Here is a 19,791-nt window from a genome sequence, read left to right as displayed (position 1 = left end):
AGTGAAACCACACTGCAGTCAGCCTCCTCTGCCCAGTTCTCTGGCCTCCTGGGGAGGCTCCCCGAGTCCCTGTGCTACCTTCCATACCAGGGACGCAGCCCCCTGTGCTCTTAGGAATGCATTGATTTGGTCTTTAGTTTTTCCTGCACACCACTCCACCAGCACTCTGTTCAGCACACATCTCTGAGTGACAGTGTGTGATTACTCCTTTTCTTAGGGTGAGGACCAACAGTGATCTCCCTGCTATGGTGTATTTCTGGGTGTTCATGCTGGATTTCCCCACTCACAGAAGCAGACTCTTACTGGAAGGGAATTGGAATAACTCCCCCACAGAGATTCCATTTACAGGTGGTATTGATAGCAGGAAATGACTGTCTGTACCACAAGGACTTACCACGTCCCCCACCTTCACTATGACCATAGCTTGCATGCTACCCACTTCTTGGTGGAGAAAGTGCAGCTGGCAATAAAAAAAAAACAAAAACAGGCATGGTCTGATTAGAGACATGCCTGCAGCCCCACACAGCCACCCCTGTGAACTGTCCTGGCAGGCCTCCAATATGCTGCTCCCACAGAGAAGTCTATCTTGGAGTGCTTACAATATACAAACAACAGATCACATTAATAAGAAAAGATAAGCAATCAAATAGGAAAATGGCCAAAGGATATGAATTTCCTGAAGAGGCAGTAGATAGGCCAACTGCCATAAGAAAAGCTGTTCAACCTTATGAGTAATCAAATTAAATGCAAAATTAGATCAACCACAAGATATTTTTAAATTTTATTTATTTTACTTTAGGTGCATACTATATCTGGCATTTCTCCCCATGTTATCCCTCTCCACCCTCCCCTCCCTCCCTACCCTCTGCTGTCTCTTTATTCACCTCTGTAATTGGCAAAAAATATTTTGATAATCTCATGTGCTGTCAAGGTGAAAGGAAATTGTTCGTTCTTGTGCCCTGTGAAAATGCATGTGTCTCAGGGCCCAGCAACTTTACTTCTGGTTTTGGTTCCCCAGAGAACCCCTGGTGCCTAAGGAGGCACATACAGGGATGTTGCAAGTGGACGCTGGAAATAAGGGTATTTCCAACAACTGGAGAACAGCTAACTAAGATGTTCTTAACATCTTATGCTCATGCAATAGACTATTGTACAATTTAAAAATTGAACTTAAATCTACATCTACCCATATCAACATGGAAGAATATTTTTGAGGTCTGGAAGGACACCACCAGCTTCATAAGAATAATTGCTTTGGGGAATGCATGAGAGTAAGCGTTGGTCAAAGGGAATTTGGGGTTTATCTGGAATCTTTCAATTGTCTTAAAAGAGCATATTGATGTATTTCTTGTCTTGTGTAATAAGAAGGTAACATTTGGAGTCTGTCTTGGGCATACATTTTCCTCCCCCACTGTCTTGTCTCCTGAACTGAAGCAGGGACCTTCTCTGCATTCAGCACCAGTTAAAGTACAATCTCCTCATACCCACCATCTCATATTTTTATGAGACACTCAGGGCTCTTCATATCATGCCCATTTTTGCCCTGCCAACCACCCCACAGACCAGCATGGAGCACATCTAAAAATACTTCAGACCATGCCACTAGCTATTGCTGGGGAACAAACTGCCCCAAAACTTCATGACTTAAAACAATCACCAATTATTTTTGCCACAGACATTGGGGAGTTGGCTGGGAAATGCTTGTGGTTTGGGCCAGGTCTGTCTGAACTTGGCTGGTTCGCTCTGTGTCTGTAGTCAATGAGTGGGGGACCAGGAAGCTGGCTGGCCTGCAGTGGCCTCACTCCCATCAGCTGGAGCAGCAGGAGTAGCAGGCCCTGGATGGCTCACTCTCTGGTGGGCTGGCCCAGGGTTGTCCAAGCGACAGGCACAGGCATCCAAAAGCAAGTGGAGTGAGTATAGTCTCTTGAAATCTAGCTCAGAGGTGGCACTCTATAGTTCCCATCACATTATGTTGGCCAAGTCTTGGCTCACAGGGTAGGAAAATAGACTCATCTCTTGATGGGAGGTGCTGCAAAGTCACAGGCAAAAGGCAAGGCTTCAGGCAGGAGTGAAAAGTAGTAACCATTTGTTTCAACCAACACTAAGAGGGCCATGCTCCTTGGCCATGTTGTTGGTCCGCATCCCTTATGACCCCCAGTGAGCACACAATCCATGCATTTATGAATCTAGAATACACCCTGTGACAGCCGCTGTGGCTTCCACCCCTGCAGTGTCCTGGGCTGGTAGGCCTAAAGGTGTTAAAAACCACTTAAGAAAGACCCACCAGGACATTCTCTAGGGTAGCAAGAAAAATGTAAGATTTTTTTGCAGACCTCACACCAGGTCGTTGCAGATGTCAGGAGCCTCCATTCTGCTCATCCTACCTCCCCATACACAAACCCTCTCAGGGGAAGCAAGAGAGCTCTCCAGAGTAATGGAGGGACTCTCCTTTAATGCCATGGCATATGACCTCTGCGCTCCTTCTACCATCCGTGTGCACCCTGTCTCCTACTCTTGCTGTACCTGGCTGCCCTCTATCCAGGAGCCAAGTGGGGAAGCTGCATGTGCTTTCCTAGAAGGCCTGGCACATCACCTTGGCCAGCTGCTACTCCAGAAGGACCTCGACTGAATTGCAGCTAGCTAGGGGAATCCCCAACCAGCCCTAAAGTTCATCCGGGTTCTCAGGGCCAGCCAGCAGAGAAGCCCATAATGCAGATCCAGGGAAGGCAGCCTCCAAAGGAGTCCATACCCGGTTCCAGTCTTATTGCCCTGGGCAGCCCCTCCTGCCATACATTGCAATTGACTGTTCTCTGCCATTTACAGATCAGTTCCTCCCCGCTTGGCCCACTCAATGCTGCCATGGAATTGACTAGGATGGCTGAAAGTATAGCTTAGTGAGAAACACCAAATGCTACCCTCCCCCCAGCCTTTCTAGAACAAGTTCCTTCAGTCACTCCATGGTTAATATTTGACCTTTTGAGTCAGATTTGAAAGGAACTGGCAGACCCGTCTGGACTGGCCAGGGAGGATGCCTGGATCTAGAAGCCCTGCCTGCCCTTATCTCTGCCACCCATTCCTCATGTGTCCTGAGTTGATGCTTGCACATGGGAGGCACTTTGGGCCTTGCATGGACCTTCTTCTCATGGCCCAAGAAGAAATCTTGGGTGTAAGAGACTAGAGTCCTGTGCCAAAAACCAGGACTTGGGTTCAAATCTCAGCTCTACCACTTATTAGCTGTGTGACCTGTAGCAACTGTCTTTACCTCTCTGAGCCTAAAAAAAAATTGGTGTGAGTAGAAAGTGCCCAATAAATATCTGTGACCTCTAGATATAACTGTAAAGTCTCCATCTGCCATGAATTTTCTTTAAACCAAGGTTCCATGACTTCCAAAAGTTTGGGAATCCCTGGTGTAAACAGTTTCTTTTTATAAGTTTTTGGCCTGCTTGCTGTTCAAAATATGAATTGCAGAAGGAAAGGTGAAAAGAGAAATAGCCCAGAGGGAAAAAAAATCTGCTGCATTAGGGCAAACTGCTGGGTGACAGCTTTGAAATGAAGCCACAGGGCTGTTAATTGCATTCACTTTGCCCCAGGGCCTGTGCTCTTCTCTCTTCTCTGGTTTCGGATCAATGTGAGGGATGGCGAATGGGATTAAGGAAGGCAGACTTTGATTAGGCCATCAGACAGGTAAAAAGGTATTGAGCTGACTCCAAGTGACTTGTCACTAGATACAATTAACTAGTGCAATTCTGTGTGTGTGTGTGCATGTGTGTGTATGTGTGTGTTCTTTGCCCCTCTCTCTCTGTCTCTCTCCTCTCTCCCTCTTTCCTTTGGCCACCACTTTATACCATTTGATAAAGCACGGGCATTTGCACAAAAAACTTACTAGGGACTTCCTCTCAGAATCCAATGTTGAACATGTAACCAAATTTCCATAGTGGTGGACTTTGGGGCCTCTGTTCATTTCACACATGTTTACTGAAAATCTACTCTGTGCTGAGCAAATCTTACAGATGATAGAGATAGAGCAGGGAACAAAACAGATGGTGCTGCTGTCCTTATGGTGCTTCTGTACCCTGAGACCCAAACAGGCAATTGACAAAGAGTAAACATCTCACATCAAGTAGTCATGAGCAATATGAAGAAAGTAGTCAGGGCAAGAGGATGGAGAGTGAAAGGGAAACTATTCCAGATAAGATAGATGGTCATGGTAGCTCACAGTGTCCTCAGTCAGTGAGCATTTCCCAAGCACCTACAGCATGTCTATCTCTGGATGGGAGCTCTGGGGAATTCTAGAGAAGAGACACGAGCCCTACTCTACAGCTTTGCTGGGGAAGCAAAGCTCGTGTACCCAAGAGTGAGAGACGTCTGAGACAGAACACCTGGTCAGACTGTGTAGATTAAATGTAAGACTACACACAGGAGAGGAAAGCCAACAGTGCATTTTGTAAGTTTGGAAATTGGAGGAAAGAGGGTAACACTGATGAAACAGAGCAGTTGGAAAAAGGGAGCCCTTTTTTTCTCCTGTACACAGGGTAAAGGAGAACTCAGATTTAAATGTATTGAGCCAGAAGTGAAGGAGGTTAGCAATTGCTGACATAGCCCTAGCTATGGATGAGCAGCTGCAATTCTGGCACAGACTTAAAGATTTACAAGCATCTTATTATGTTAGGTTTGCTCAAGTTTGTGAAAAAACTGGGATTAAATCAAGCAATAATTATTGGCAAACAATCTAAGTTAATGAATGATGCACATAAGTGTGCCTGAGGGTTTCATTTCTTTAAATCTTGATCTAAATGGTGACTTTGATATGCGCCAAGCCCTACATCAGGCACTTCACATGAATGATCTCTTTTAATCCCTGTTACAAAAGCTGAAGTAGTACTATTATTATCCTTATTTTGTAGAGAAAGAATTTGAGGTTTGGGGAAACAACATAACTTGCCAATGTTCTTTTCCTTAATTAAGAACCCATTGAATACTTACAGACACAGTTAGTAAAATACAGGACCAGGATTCAGACCTAGCTCTGTCTGATTCTAAAAACATTGTTCTGATCCATTGCACTAAAACTGTTTTTCATAAATAAGTTTCATTTAAAAAAAATACAGTAAACACTTATGCTGAGTTAAACTCACACAATTCTGCTTTGTTTTGTAACAAGCAAGAATTACAGAAGAATGTCCTATAACTCAGGGTAAATGTGGCATGATGGTCTGTTGCCCCCAGTAACAGGCCTAGTGCTGGTAAAGAAACTGCAGCTTCCAGATTTTTTACTTTTTAAGATGCAAAGCTGAAGAGTGACAGCAGATATACCTCTGCTTTGCTTGAGATAGGCACCTTTCTGATAGGGTTTGTGACAAAGTGCCTTGCTCAGGAAAAATGGCTACAGAGGCTGGCCAAGCAGAAATTTTGGTAAATACAATAAAATAAAGCAGGATCCCAGAATCTCCTACTCCAATACCTAGTGAAACAAATTAAAATATTAAAAACAAAAGAGAAAATCTATTTAAAAAGTAAAAACCGATTAGCCGAAAATACAGAAAGCATGTCATGAAATCACTTTTACCTGCCCATGCCATTGTAGGTAGACTCACCAAGCCCAGTGCCACTGCAGATCTTGAAACAATCTTGTAACTTGGCTCCAGTTCCTCTCCACTGTTGTCTCAAAGCACTGTCTTGTCATCCCAAGGGCCAGAGGGAGACCTGCTTGTCTGTACCACCAGAGACAAGCCTGCAGACCTTAATCTCGGCTGTGGACTCTTAAACATGTTTATAACTCAGTTCCAGCCCCTCTCAGCCATGACCTGAGGCCAGTACTGCCTGCCCAGGGACCCATCCACTGACTCAGTTGAAGGCTTCCAAGGAACTTGAAGGAAGACAGACCTATCCACATACTTAGTAACAGACCCACTATCTGTGGACCCTGAATCAGACTCCCATCCCAGCACCAGCCCCTACTTACCAAGGTCCTAAAGGCAATCCAGTCCACCCAGGGACCAGACAAGATCTATAATCCTTAAAACCCCTGGTAACAGGCTGCTGATTTTTTTGCCAGGACAAGAGCCCACTGGCTGCAGACTCCACTGCAGACCCAACAGCATCCACATGACTCAGGTGAAATCCCACTTGGCGACAACACTAGAAGCAGTCCCATGAGGTCAGGGACCCAGTGGGAGGTCTTCATCTGCCAAAACTAGTCTATAAAGACTAAAGAGGTGTTTCCTCTTTCAAATTCCTAGACACCAACACAAGGCTACACAGATGACAAAGAATCAAGCAAGTATGACACCACCAAAGAAACTAATAAAGCTTTAGTGGTTGGCCCCAAAGAAATGAATGTCTATAAACTGCCTGAAAAATAATTCAAAATAAACATCTTACAGAAGCTCAGTGAGAGGCAAGACAATACAGACAACTAAATGAAATAAGAAAAACAATGCATAAACAAAAATGAGAAGTTTAATAAACAAACAGGAACCATTAAAAAGAACCAAACAGAAATACTGGTGCTAAAGAATATAATGAAAGAACTAAAAAATACAAGAGAGTTTCAACACCAGTTTCAATCATGCAGAATAAATAATTAGTAAACCCAAAGACAGGTCATTTGAAAATAGCCAACAAGAGAAGCAGAAAGAAAAATGAATAGAAAAGAGTGAAGCATAAGAGTCCTATGGGACACTATCAAGGGGATAAATATACAAATTATGGGAGTTTCAGAAGGAGAAGAGAGAGAGAAAGGGACAGAAAGCTTATTTAAATAAATACTGGCTTTAAAAGAAAAAAGTTTCCAAATCTTGAGAGAGACATCCAGATCCATGAAGCTCAAAGGATCCCAACAAAAATCAACCCAAAGAAGAATATCCCAAGGAACATTCTAATCAAATTGTCAAAAGACAAAGAGAATCCCAAAAGCAGCATAAGAAAAGAGACTCATCAATTACAAGGAAACTCCATAAAGCTATCAGAGGACACCTCAGCAGAAAACTTGGAAACTAGCTGGGAATTAGACAATATCTTTAAAGTACTGAAGAAAAAACCCTGCCAACCAAGAGCACTACACTCAGCAAAGCTTTCATTTCTGAAGAATAAGGTCCCTCTATCCTTTCAACACTCACATCTAAAGGATAAAGTCCCTCAGCTTTTATTTGTCTGAGACAATTTGGTTTGCCCAGATGAATAAAAGCTGAGGTACTTTATCTCCATGAGATCTGCCTTATAAGAAATACTATAGAAAATTCTTTCAGTTGAAAAAAAGTGATGCTAAGTAACAACATAAAAACATATGAAAGTATAATACTTACTGGCAAAAACAAATATATAGTCAAATTAAGAATATTCTAATGCTATAATGATGACATATAAGTCACTTTTAACTCTAGTGTAAAAGTTAAAAACAAGACTATTTTAAAAACCATAGATTTAGTAATTGGCTAATGGATACACAATATAAAAAGATGTAAAGTATGACACCCATAGCATAAAACAAGGGGGAGCAGTGAAGAGGTAAAATGTAGTGTTTATATGCAATTAAAATTGTTATAAGATCAAAATAGATATTATAACCATATGATATTTTAGGTGAGCTTCATGGAAACACAATGAGAAGATCTGTAGTAGGTACACAAACAATAAAGAAAAAAGAATCAAAGCATATGGATAAAAAAAACATCAGCAGATCACAAAGGAAGACAGCAAGAGAGAACAGAGCAAAAGAACTACAAAACAGTTCAAATACAATAAACAGAATGGCAATAGTAATTCTTTCCACATCAAAAATTACTTTAAATGTAAATGAGTTAAATTTTCTAATCAAAAGACACAGTATGGCTAAATGAATTTTTAAAACAACAATTAATATCCAACAACATGCTGACCACAAGAGGCTCATTTTAGCTTTGAGGACACATAGAGACTGAAAGTGACGGGATGGAAAAGATATTCCATGCCAATGATAACCAAAAGAAAGCAGAAGTGCCTCTACTAATACAAGACAAAATAGACCTTCAGTCAAAAACCTGTCACAAGTGACAAAAAAAGGTCACTATATAATGATAAGGCTGTCAATTCATCAAGAGGATACAATAATTGTAAATATTTGTGCACTCCACATTGGAGAATCTAAATATATAAAGCAAATATTAATAGAGTTAAAGGGAGAAATGGACAATATAGAAATACTAGGGGACTTCAATACTTTACTTTGAACAATAAATATGTCATCCAGACAGAAAATTAATAAGAAAATAGTGGCCTTGAATAACATGTAAACTGAATGGACCTAATAGACATTTATAGAGCATTCTACAAAACAGCAGTGAAATATATTTCCTTCTCAAGAACACATGAAACATTCTCTGGGCTAGATCATATGCTGGGACACAAAATTAAACAACACACTACTGAACAACCAATAAATTGGAGAAGAAATAAAAAGGGAACTCAATAAGTATCTTGAGACAAATAAAAATGGAAACATAACATACCAAAACTTATGGTATGCAGCAAAAATATTTTTATGGAGCCATCTAGAGTAGTAAATGCCTATTTTTTAAACAAAAGTCTCAAGTAAACACCCTAACTTTACACCTCAAGGAACTAGAAAAAGAAGAAAAACTAAAACCCAAAGTCAACAGCAGGAAGGAAATAAAGATTAGAGATGAAATAGAGACTATAATGACAATAGAAAAGATTAATAAGATTAACAGATGCTTTCTGGGAAAAATGAAGTTGAAAACATAGCTAGACTAACCAAAAAGAGAGAGGGGGGGAATCAAATAAACAAAGTTTTAAATGAGAAAGGAGATATTATAACGGATGCCACAAAAATACAAAGATGCTAAAAGACAACTATGAACAATTATGTACCGGCAAATTTGATAACTTAGAAGAAATTAATAAATTTCTAGAGACATGCAATCTACCAAGACTGAATCATGAAGAAATAGAAAAGCTGAACAGACTAACAACATGTAAAGAAATTGAATCAGTAATGTAAAACCTCCCAACAAAGAAAATTCCAGGACCAGATGGCTTTATAGGCAAATTCTACTAAGCATTTAAAAAATAATTAATGCCAACCTTTCTCAAACTCTTCCAAAAAATTGAAAATAAGGAAATACTTCCAAATCCATTTTATGAGGCCACCATTACCATCATATCAAAGCCAGCTAAGAACACAACGATAAAATAAAATAATGAGCCAATATCCCTGATGAACATAGATGCAAAAATCCTTAACAAAATACTCACAAACAGAATTCAACAACACATTAAAAAGATCATTCATCATGATTAAGTGGGATTTGTCTGTGGGATACAAGTATGGTTCAATTTATACAAATCAATAAATGTGACACACCACATTAACAGAAATCATATGAACATCTCAATGAACGCATAAAAAGTGTTCAACAAAGCCAGGCATGGTGGCTCATACCTGCAACCCCAGCACTTTGGGAGGATGAGGCAGGTGGATCATCTGAGGTCAGGAGTTCAAGACCATCCTGGCCAACATAGTGAAACCCTGTCTCCACTAATAATACAAAAATTAGCTGGACATCATTGCACACACCTGTAATTACAGCTACTCAGGAGGCTGAGGTGGGAGAATCACTTGAACCCAGGAGGCAGAGGTTGTAGTAAGCCGTGATTGTGCCATTGCACTCCAGCCTAGGTGACAAGAGTATTCAAAAAAATTTAACATTCTTTCATGATTAAAAAAAAAACCTCTTAACAAATTAGGTTTAGAAAGAATGTATCTCAACATAATAAAGGCCATATATGACAGGCCCAAACTAATATCACATTCAAGGGTGAAAAGCTGAAAGCTTTTCCTCTAAGAACAGGAACAATACAAGGATGCCCATCCTTGACACTTCTATTCCACATGGTACTGAAAGTCCTAACCAAAGCAATAAGGCAAGAAAATGTAATAAAAGGCATCCACATTGGAATGAAAAAAGTTAAATTGTCTGTTCCAGTTGGCATGATTTCAGATGACATGATCTTATATATAGAAAACCTTAAAAGAATCCACCCCAAAACCATTAGAATAAATAAATTTAGAAAACTTGTAGAATACAAAATCAAAATACAAAAATCAGTTGTATTTCTATATATCAACAATAAATTGTCTAAAAAATAAATTAAGAAAGCAATCTGATTTACAATGACATTACAAATAATAAAATACTTAGGAATGAATTTAATCAAAAAAATTGAAAAATCTCTACACAGAAAAGTGTAATACATTGAGGAAATAAATTGAAGAAGACATGAATAAATGGAAAGATAGTTGGTCCATGCTTTGGAAAAATTAATATTGTTAAAATGTCCAAACTACCCAAGCAATCTACAGATTCAATTCAATCCCTGCAAGGATCCCAGTGTCATTTTTCACAGAAAGGGAAAGAAAAATCTTAAAATTTGTATGGACCCGAAAGAGCCAAAACAATCTTGAGGGAATAAAAACAAAGCTGGAAACATCACAGCACCTGATTTCAAAATATACTAAAAAGCTATAGTAATCAAAACAGCATGTTAGTGGCATAAAAAGAGATACAGATGCCAATGGAAAGAATAAAGATCCCAGACATAACTTCATGCATTTGTGGTCAATTGATCTTTGACAAAGTTGCCAAGAACATAAAATAGAGAATGAACAGTTTCTTCAATAAATGATGCTGTGAAATCCATATGCAAAAGAATAAAATTAGACCCTCATCTCATACCACATACAAAAATCAATTTAAGATGAATCAAAAACTTAATGTAAGATCTGAAACTGTAAAACTACTAGAAGAAAACAGGGGGAAAGCTCCAGGGTCCTGGTCTGGAAAAGGATTTTTTTGGATATGGCCCCAATGGCACAGAAAACATAAGTAAAATAGATCAAAGAAATTGCATTGAACTTAATAGCTTCTGCACAGGAAAGGAAACAATCAACAGAGTGAAGAGGCAAGCTATGGAATAGGAGAAAATATTTGCAAACTCTATATCTGATAATGAATTAATATCCAAAATACATAAGGAATTCAAATAACTCAATAACAAGAAAACTAATAGCTTGATTTAAAAGTGGCTGAAGGATCTGAATAGGCATTTCTCAAAAGGGACATAAAAATGGTCAAGAGGTGTATGAAAAGTACTCAACATCACTAATCAGGAAAATGCAAATGACAACTAAGATGAGATATCATCTCACACCTGTTAGAACGGCTATTATAAAAAAGATAAAAGATAACAGGTACTAGCAATGATATGGAGAAAAGGGAACCCTTGTACACTGTTGATGAACAACAGTGAATTAGTACAGCCATTATTGAAAATAGTTTAGAGTTTTCTCGAAAACTAAGAATAGAACTACTATTTGATCCGACAAACTCATTTCCAGGTATATGCCCAAAGGAAGTGAAATCAATATGGTGAAGAGATATCTACCCTCATTCATTGTAGCATTGTTCACAATAGCCAAGATATGAAATCAACCTAAGTATCCATCAACAGATGAATGGATAAAGAAAACATGGAAAATAGACACATGGTACAATGCGGACCTAAAAAAGAAGAAAATCCTGCCATAGATGAACCTGGAGGACATCGCGCTAAGTGAAATAAGTCAGTAACAGAAAAACAAATACTACATGACCTCACTTATATGTGGAATCTAAAAAGTTGACCTTATAGAAGCAGAGAGAACAATGGTCATTGCTAGGGACTAGGGGATGAGGAGGATAGGGAGATGTTGGTCAAAGAGACAGGATAAATAAGTTCTGGAGATCTATTTTATGGAATGGTATATAAGGTGCATTATTAGTTAATAATAATGTATGTACACTTGAAAATTACTGAAAGTAGATCCTAAATGCACTCAGCACCCCCCCAAAATGATAAGTATGTGAAGTGATCAAAAACTTAATTGGCCCAATGTAATCATTTCAAAATGCATACTTATATCAAAACATCACATTGTACACTACATAGTCCCATAAAAAATAAAATCAGGTCTCAGGCCATCCTGAGCTTGTCCCCTGCCATTCAAGTCTATGCAGTCTTGAGCCTCCTTGGCAGCATCTGATCTAGATGTGGTCAGATTGAGGGGCCTCGGGTGGTGTCTGGAACAGATGAGCTTGTGGCTGGACCATGCCCTGTGTAGCTGCACTGGATGAAGGTGAGTAGAGTGTGGCGGGGCTGAGGGGCTTCCAAGCCTTGCTGCATGCAGGAGAAGCTGGAGCCCAGCAGTCACTGGGGGGCACACTCAGCTGAGAAGTGACCCCCATCTCACATTTCGTGGACTCTCAGGAGAGGGAATAGACCAAAGAAGCTTCCCACAGCCACTTTCAGGCCCTTCGCCTGCAGAAAGTAGGATAGAAGAAAACGCCAGGCTTTTCAGAGGAGAAGTGAAAAGAGGTGAGTTGCAGGAGGACAAGGAGTGTTGCAGACAGAGAGGCTGGGTATTGGCTCGTCATCCTCCGTCTGCATGTCAGTTGGGCTAAATTTTTGGCTGCAAGCAGCCGAAAACCCAAATTAACATGGCTTAGCTAAGAGACTTTATCACCCTCCCCAGTAGGATGATAGGAGAAGCCACAGGTCCCAGAACCTCCCACCTTTCTCCTTTGTCCTTCTCAGCACGTTTCCTTCAGGCTGACTTTTCTCATGATCCCAAGATGGCTGCCAAAATTCCAGGCATTGCAGAGGCAACCTCAGGTCTCCATGGCTGGAATCAGGGCATCTGCTTCTTCTAAGCCCACCTATAGGGAAATGAAATTATTATAATTGGCTTAGGCTAGTTAAGACCCACCCCTCCCCAAGGCTCCATGGAGGACGGTGGAACCAAGCAGGGCTGGGGCTCTAGCCATACAATGGAAGCAATGGAAAGGGGTGGATATGAGTGAGTAATCAACAAGGTTCACACTACCCTGGTTAGATCAGCTGTCCCAGTACCTTTGCCTAACCATCCAAAAGAGTCCTGCCAAACCTGGGCATGAGGAAAGACAGGCACAGAAGGGGTAGTTGGGAAAGAGTCTCTGTTTAGGAATGTGACAGGCACTTCTCCATAATTGTCAAGATTCAGACTGAGGGGTATGCTGGGAAAGAGCTGGCCAGTGTGCTGGGACCACAGCAAGCACCCTGGGGCTCAGAGAAGATGGATAAGTTCCCTTGAGTTGGGCCTGGGCTCACCTGACCCCAGCCCCTGGCAGGTGGATGTCCTGTCAATCAACTTTCTCATGGGTGCTGCTCAGCCACCCCAGAAACCACAGTCTTGTCTTGACCCTCCAGCAGAGGTGTGTCCACATTCAGGGATGTGGTGGCAAAGGAAGGGCTGAGTTAAGAAGTCTTGATAAGAGGCCGCGGCAGGCCATTGGCACTTCAGGTGTGGTCCTGGATGCCCACTTCCCTCCTGCCTGTGTGAGGTGGCAGCGTGCTGACCCACTGTCACTCACACCCTCCTGATTCTGCACAGCTGCCAAACACCTCTTCAGCTGCCCCCTTCCCTCCTTTCCCTCCCTTCAGACGTTCTCAAATTATGCTTTCTCAAATATTCATTATGCCTTCATTTATACCTCAATTTTCCTTGATTTTTTGCATTTTTAAAATTTACATTAGTGTATACCTAACAGGACACTTTATGTGTCTTCACAAATGGAACTGAGCCTCATTTTCCATAATGCAACTACAAGAAAGCACAATGAAGTCACAATAAAGTTGTTAAGCCCTAATTTGATACCGCAGCCTGGCAGGACTCTAAGCCCCAGGTCTACTCTCTCTTTGTTAGAGCAAAGAGATTAGCAAGTATTATAAAGGTGTTAAACATGCTAGCACCAAATCCAGACGTTCCCCTGGAAGTCATTAGGAGATGGGAAGGATAATTTGTAGGGAAGCAACTTCTTCCGCCACGGAGTCTGATCGCGGTGGGTGCTGGGCTCGGGCCCCTCAGTGCACCTGCTGAGCCGTCTCCCGTGGGGGATGTCAAGGAGGGAACGTGTCCACCGGGCGGGTGAGGGAAGAGAGGAACTGCGGGGAGGCGCATGCGGAAGGGGAGGTGACCTCTGGAGAGGAGCAACCTGGAGTCCGCTGGAGGGGCAAGGGAGCCGTGCTTGGGACGCCTGTCCTCGGCCTCTCAGTGTAGCGGATCCGATGCCCTTGCGCGGAGTTCGCTAGGCTGCAGCACAGCGGGCGCGCGTGGCTGTTACCTGAGACTGGAGGGGCACGGGAGGCACGGACACGCAGGTTCCGGAGGAGGCACAGAGGATGAGCTCCGATTTGGGAGCGACTCCCAGCCCTGGGCAGGGCAGGGGCGCGACTCAGGCCCAGGGTGGAGGCAGGAACGCAGGTGAGGGGTCCAGGGAGGGAGGACGCCGTGATTAGGCGCGGAGCAGCCAGCGCCTTCTTGCAGCCTCAGGACTGTGCCCCACAGCGCCACAGAGCAGGCAGGCAGGGAGAGCGCCTCAGGCTTGGGGCACCCTCTCCTCGGGCAGGGCCCATGGGAAACCCAGGCACAAAGGAGACTCCGAGTTCTCCATCCTCTGTCCACAGGCTTCCAGGCACGTGGGGGACTCTCTTCCCAGCGATTTCCCTTGTACCAGTGTACATCTCCCTCTGATGTTTTCACAAATAGTATGAACACACACACACATACATACGCATATGCAGGCATATACATATATACACACTACATACACATATACACACATGCACGCACTACACACACAGGCACACAAATGCTACACATACACTACATATGTATACACACATGTGCACACACTACACACATATGCACACACATGCTACACCTATATAAACCTATAGCCTACACATGTATACGCACATGCACACATACACTGTACACATAGATGCACACATATGTACACACAGACACACATACATATGCTACATACACATCTATACACATACAGTATACACATACACACGACACATACAGACACACACCACACATACTATACACACATGTATATACACACATGCACACAGGTGCACATACACGTGCTACACACATAGACACACATACACGTGCTACACACATCTATACACAGATACACTACACACATGCACACTACACATAAACACCACACACTATACACACATACATACACATATATGCACACACACTACACACACATAGGCAGATATACGCACACTACACACACACACCTACACATGCTACACACATGCACATATATACACAGGCACACATACATACATAGGCACACATACATCCTCAGTCTCAATGTAGTTCTTATTTCTGTGGGTCACAAAGAGGTGGAAAAACATTGCTCCAAGTCATGCTCACTAGAATCACATGAAATGCTGAAACGAGTATTGATTCTGGAGTCAAACAGACCTGGATTCTGGACTTGCCCTAACACCTACCAGCTCTAGGATCTAAAAGAGCTGAGGACCTCTCCTCTCTCACCTCATCTGTGATATAGAGTAGAAATCCACCCTCCCTCAACCCCAGTTAATGTAAAGTGACAATGAAATGGCAGATCAGCCAAAGTGATTTCTAAACAGTTAAGTCCTGCGCAAATGCATGATATTAAGATTGTTAATATTAGACACCAGCCAAGAACCCGTCTTAAGCCATGGTCCAGAAAATCAAATCTTGTTCTTCAATTGCATCTACTTAGCCAGCTGTTCAGTTCGCATATGTTCCCTTCTCTTCCAAAGCCTTAGCCGCCAATTGGAATACAAGATAAAAAACACCATCTGTGCCCCCAGTCCTTCAGTTCCCTGCCCAGGACGTCTCGAGGCCGGGAGATGATTTCCTAGTTTCTTCTGGCATTGCTGTTTTCCCCTGGCTGGCTGAGCTAGAGCAGGGCTAAGAGCCTGGGCAGCCTCTCTGCCTTGCTGTGGACTATTTTCCACTGCCCACCAGACAGTGGGCAGCCTCTCTGCCTTGCTGTGGACTATTTTCCACTGCCCACCAAACAGTGGGCAGCCTCTCTGCCTTGCTGTGGACTATTTTCCACTGCCCACCAGACAGTGGGCAGCCTCTCTGCCTTGCTGCAGACGGTGAATCCCAGCCCTGGCCCCTGTATGGCTGGCTGCAGGGCTGCCGCACGTGGACCCTTCAACTCTGGGGCTTGTTTGCAGTGCTCACTATTGAGTCCTGCCCCATCCTGGGGAGACATATGCCTCTCACACTGGAGACTACATTAAGGGAGCAACTCATAGGAGGGAGAGCAGCAATGACCTCTGCTGGAGGTCTTCCCAGGAGCCTCCAGTTACAGGGTGTAAGATGTAATAGATTGATGCGAACACGGTCCCAATTCCACATCCCTCCCTATGTCCTTGCAGTATGGCTGCATAGTTCTTCCTATCGAGATGTGGGGTCCATTCTCCTGCCCATTCAGTCTGGGCTGGCCGTGAATTGCTTTATCAGTAGAACGGGGTGGAAGTGAAAGTGACACTGTACCAGTTCACCTGCAATGTGAACAAGTTCAGGTGAACCAACTGGTGAACCCAGAAGAGAGCTTGTAGCCTATCTTAGACCAGCTTCCACCCAGCAAACCCTCAAATGGGTGACAGACCCCAGCCTAAATTAACAGAGCTGTCTTGCTGTCCTTCACTGGCTCCAGATGCATGAACGAGCCCACCTGAGATGATCAGAATTGCCCAGCCAAACTTGTACTATGCCCAGACTTGTAATAATGTTTGTGGTTTCAAGCCCCACTGGGTTATTGGGGTAATTGTTGCACAGCAACAGCTAAGTGATACATAAGAGCATGCCCCCCTTCCATAGAGGCACCAGGTGGGAAGGTATGGACTCTGTTAGGTTATTCCAAGGATATCATCCCACCACAATCAGCCTTTGGACAGAGCCTGAGAACCCGGAGGATGAGGTGAGAATCTAGCCCTATATCCTGAAGCCAGGTGGCAGGAAATGAAGGGGAAAGTGTACATACCATCACAGCAAATAGGTTGACACTAATCACCAGACATTCCTGTCCCTGCTCAGAACCCCGCGGCTCCTCTCACCCACCCCAGCTTCTCTCTATCCTAGGTCCCCTCCCACTCACTCCTCCCCAGTCTGCTAAAGAAGTCTCAGCAAGCTTCTTGCTGAATTATGCTGAGTGATTTCTCTCTCCCTCTCCAAGCCAACCAGGTCAAGCCCTGGGTTTGCTTTTACACAGAAGCTCTCCTTGGTGTCCGGCTAGCCTAGTGGTTCCCAAAGAATGGAGCAGTTACCACAGGGGATGCAGACAATGATTGTAGGTGGTACAGGGTCAAACATTTTAAATGCTAATTCTTTTATTTCGATTGTAACATTCTTCCAGTATAGCCATCCCTTGGTATGTGTGGGGATTGGCCCTGAGGAGACCAAAATCTGTGGATGCTCAAGTCCTCAATATGAAATAGCAATGTATTTATATATATACATATATCCTCTTTACATACCTATGTACCTCCTCTTGTATACTTTAAATCATCTCTGGATTACTTACATTGCCTAATATAATGTAATGTGATTTAAATAGTCCTCACGGTGTATTGTTTTATTTGTATTATTTTATTGTATGTTTTTACTGAATTTAAAAATATCTATATCTTTGATCTTTGGTTGGGTGAATCCATGATGCAGAACCCTTGGACATGGTGTACCAATGGCATATTTATCCTTTACCCTTCAAGCTACTATAACAAACAACAGAGATTTATCTCACACCTGGGAACTTCAAGGTCAAGGTGCTGGCAGATTCAATGTCTGCTGAGGGCCCACTCTCTGGTTCTTAGATGGTGACTTCTTACCGTGTCCCTATACCATGGGAGAGGGGAAATGGGGTGTATCTGGGGCCTTTTGTATACAGGCACTAATGCAACCACAAGGGCTCCACCTTCACAACCTTGTCGCCTCCCAAAGGTACTACTTCCTAACACTATCACATGGGGGATTCCATTTCAACATTTATTTTGAGGGGACACAAACATTCAATCTATAGAAATTATAGCTAGCCCTAGCAATCTTTGATGTACAGTTCCCATTCAAAATAAATGTGTTTAAACGCAACTGGATGCTCAATTGGGAATTTCCATGGAAATGTCCAAATCCAACAGATGCCACACCTCAAAGTGCAGTTGCCCAATTGCCCCCAAATTTCCTTCATCTATTGTCTTTTGATCCAAGATCTTATCAAGGATTTTGTACTGCATTAGACTGATTTTTTTTAGTCTCCTTTAATCTAGAACAGTTCTCCTGATTTTCTGTTGTCGTTCATGACATCAAGGTTTTGAGGAGTCCAGATCTTATGAACGGCCCCTAGATTTGGCTGTGTGCTCATCCTTAGACCCAGGTTAGACACTGGGCAGGAGCTTTCCGTAGGTGGCAGGGGTTCCTGCTACTGTTTTGCCTCGGGAGTCCGTCCCATTACTGGGGGTGCTAAGTGTTATCACTTTGTGAAGGTGGTGTCCCTTAGACTCCATCATACAAAGATGCTTTTCCCCAGTTTTAAATTGACAACTGGTCTTCAGGGTAATGCTTTAAGACTCTGCGAGTGCCAAAGCAGGAGGATCGCTTCAGACCAGGAGTTCAAGACCAGCCTGGGCAACACAATGAGACCCTGTCTCTGAACGGTCTCAATATTACTACAGTCTTATATTCAACCTAATGTGGCCAAGTGCCATGTTTATGCCTGTAATCCCAGCACTTTGGGAGACTGAGGCAGGTGGATCACCTGAGGTCAGGAGTTTAAGACCAGCTTGGCCAACATGGCAAAATCCCGTCTCTACTAAAAATACAAAAATTAGCCAGGCATGGTGGTGGGCACCTGTAATCCTGGCTACTAGGGAGGCTGAGACAGGAGAATGGCTTGAACCTGGGAGGCAGTGAGCTGGGATCACACCATTACACTCCAGCCTGACAGAGTGAGACTCCGTCTTGAAAGAAGAAAGAAAGAGAGAGAGGGAGAGAGAGAGAAAGAAGAAAGAAAGAAAGAAAAAGGGAAAGAAAGAAAGAAGAAGGAAGGAAGGAAGGAAGGAAGGAAGGAAGGAAGGAAGGAAGGAAGGAAGGAAGGAAGGAAGGAACAGAAAAGAAAAACCTAATGTGCTTCTTAAGGTTAGTAACCACTCCATGTTGTGGCTGGTCTATCCCAGCAATGAACTTTTCAGTCCTTAAAACTCTCATTCTGCGAAGGTAAACGCAAAGAATCTATTAAGATGTTAACACTGGCAGCTTGGGCAACTTAGCAAGACCTCATCTCTACAAAAATTAGCCAGGCATGGTGGTGCATGCCTATAGTCACAGCTACTCAGGAGATGAACCCAGGAGTTTAAGACTGCAGTGAGCTATGATGGTGCCTCTGTACTCCAGCCTGTGCAATAGAGTGAGACCCCTCTCTTAAAAAAAAAAAAAAAAAAAGTTTTTAAGATAATCTATAGACTTGCTACAGCAAATATTTAGGGCATAAATATGTCTCACAACTTTCTAGAAGCTAATGTGAAAGAGAAATATTATCGGTTACACAATCTGACCTCAAGACTGGCTGCGAACAATGAATGTGGGGTGGGTGTCACTATGAGGACAGGTGTCCTCCTCTCACCCATGGGCACCTCAGAACTCAATGCTGAGTTCTGCATAAATGTAACTGACCAAAAATGGATATTAACCTCTGCTCCAGCCTGAATTCACACTAACATGGCAATAAGAGGATGTTAAAAGGAGGGGTAGCCTACACTTACAAGGACAAAGAGAACAGAAGAGGAGAAAATAGCAACAAATGTTAGAGTCAGGAAGAGAGAAGGGTGAGCGATAACTGAATTCGCTGATTTTAG

At 42.8% G+C, this 19,791-nt stretch overlaps 1 long non-coding RNA gene across 1 annotated transcript; it reads right to left on the bottom strand.

The window, feature by feature from the left end:
• Positions 1-771: 771 nt before the first annotated feature.
• On the bottom strand, positions 772-14,425 carry LOC128929765 (uncharacterized). Its single transcript, XR_008476865.2, has 3 exons — positions 14,196-14,425; positions 12,609-12,752; positions 772-12,354 (listed from the first exon to the last, which is right to left on the bottom strand). It is a non-coding gene; the product is annotated as an uncharacterized LOC128929765 (long non-coding RNA).
• Positions 14,426-19,791: the final 5,366 nt, after the last annotated feature.

This window comes from Callithrix jacchus, chromosome 15 (genome assembly GCF_049354715.1).
Source record: "Callithrix jacchus isolate 240 chromosome 15, calJac240_pri, whole genome shotgun sequence".
NCBI classification, from domain to species: Eukaryota; Metazoa; Chordata; class Mammalia; order Primates; family Cebidae; genus Callithrix; species Callithrix jacchus.
This window is presented reverse-complemented; position numbering and strand designations above follow the sequence as displayed.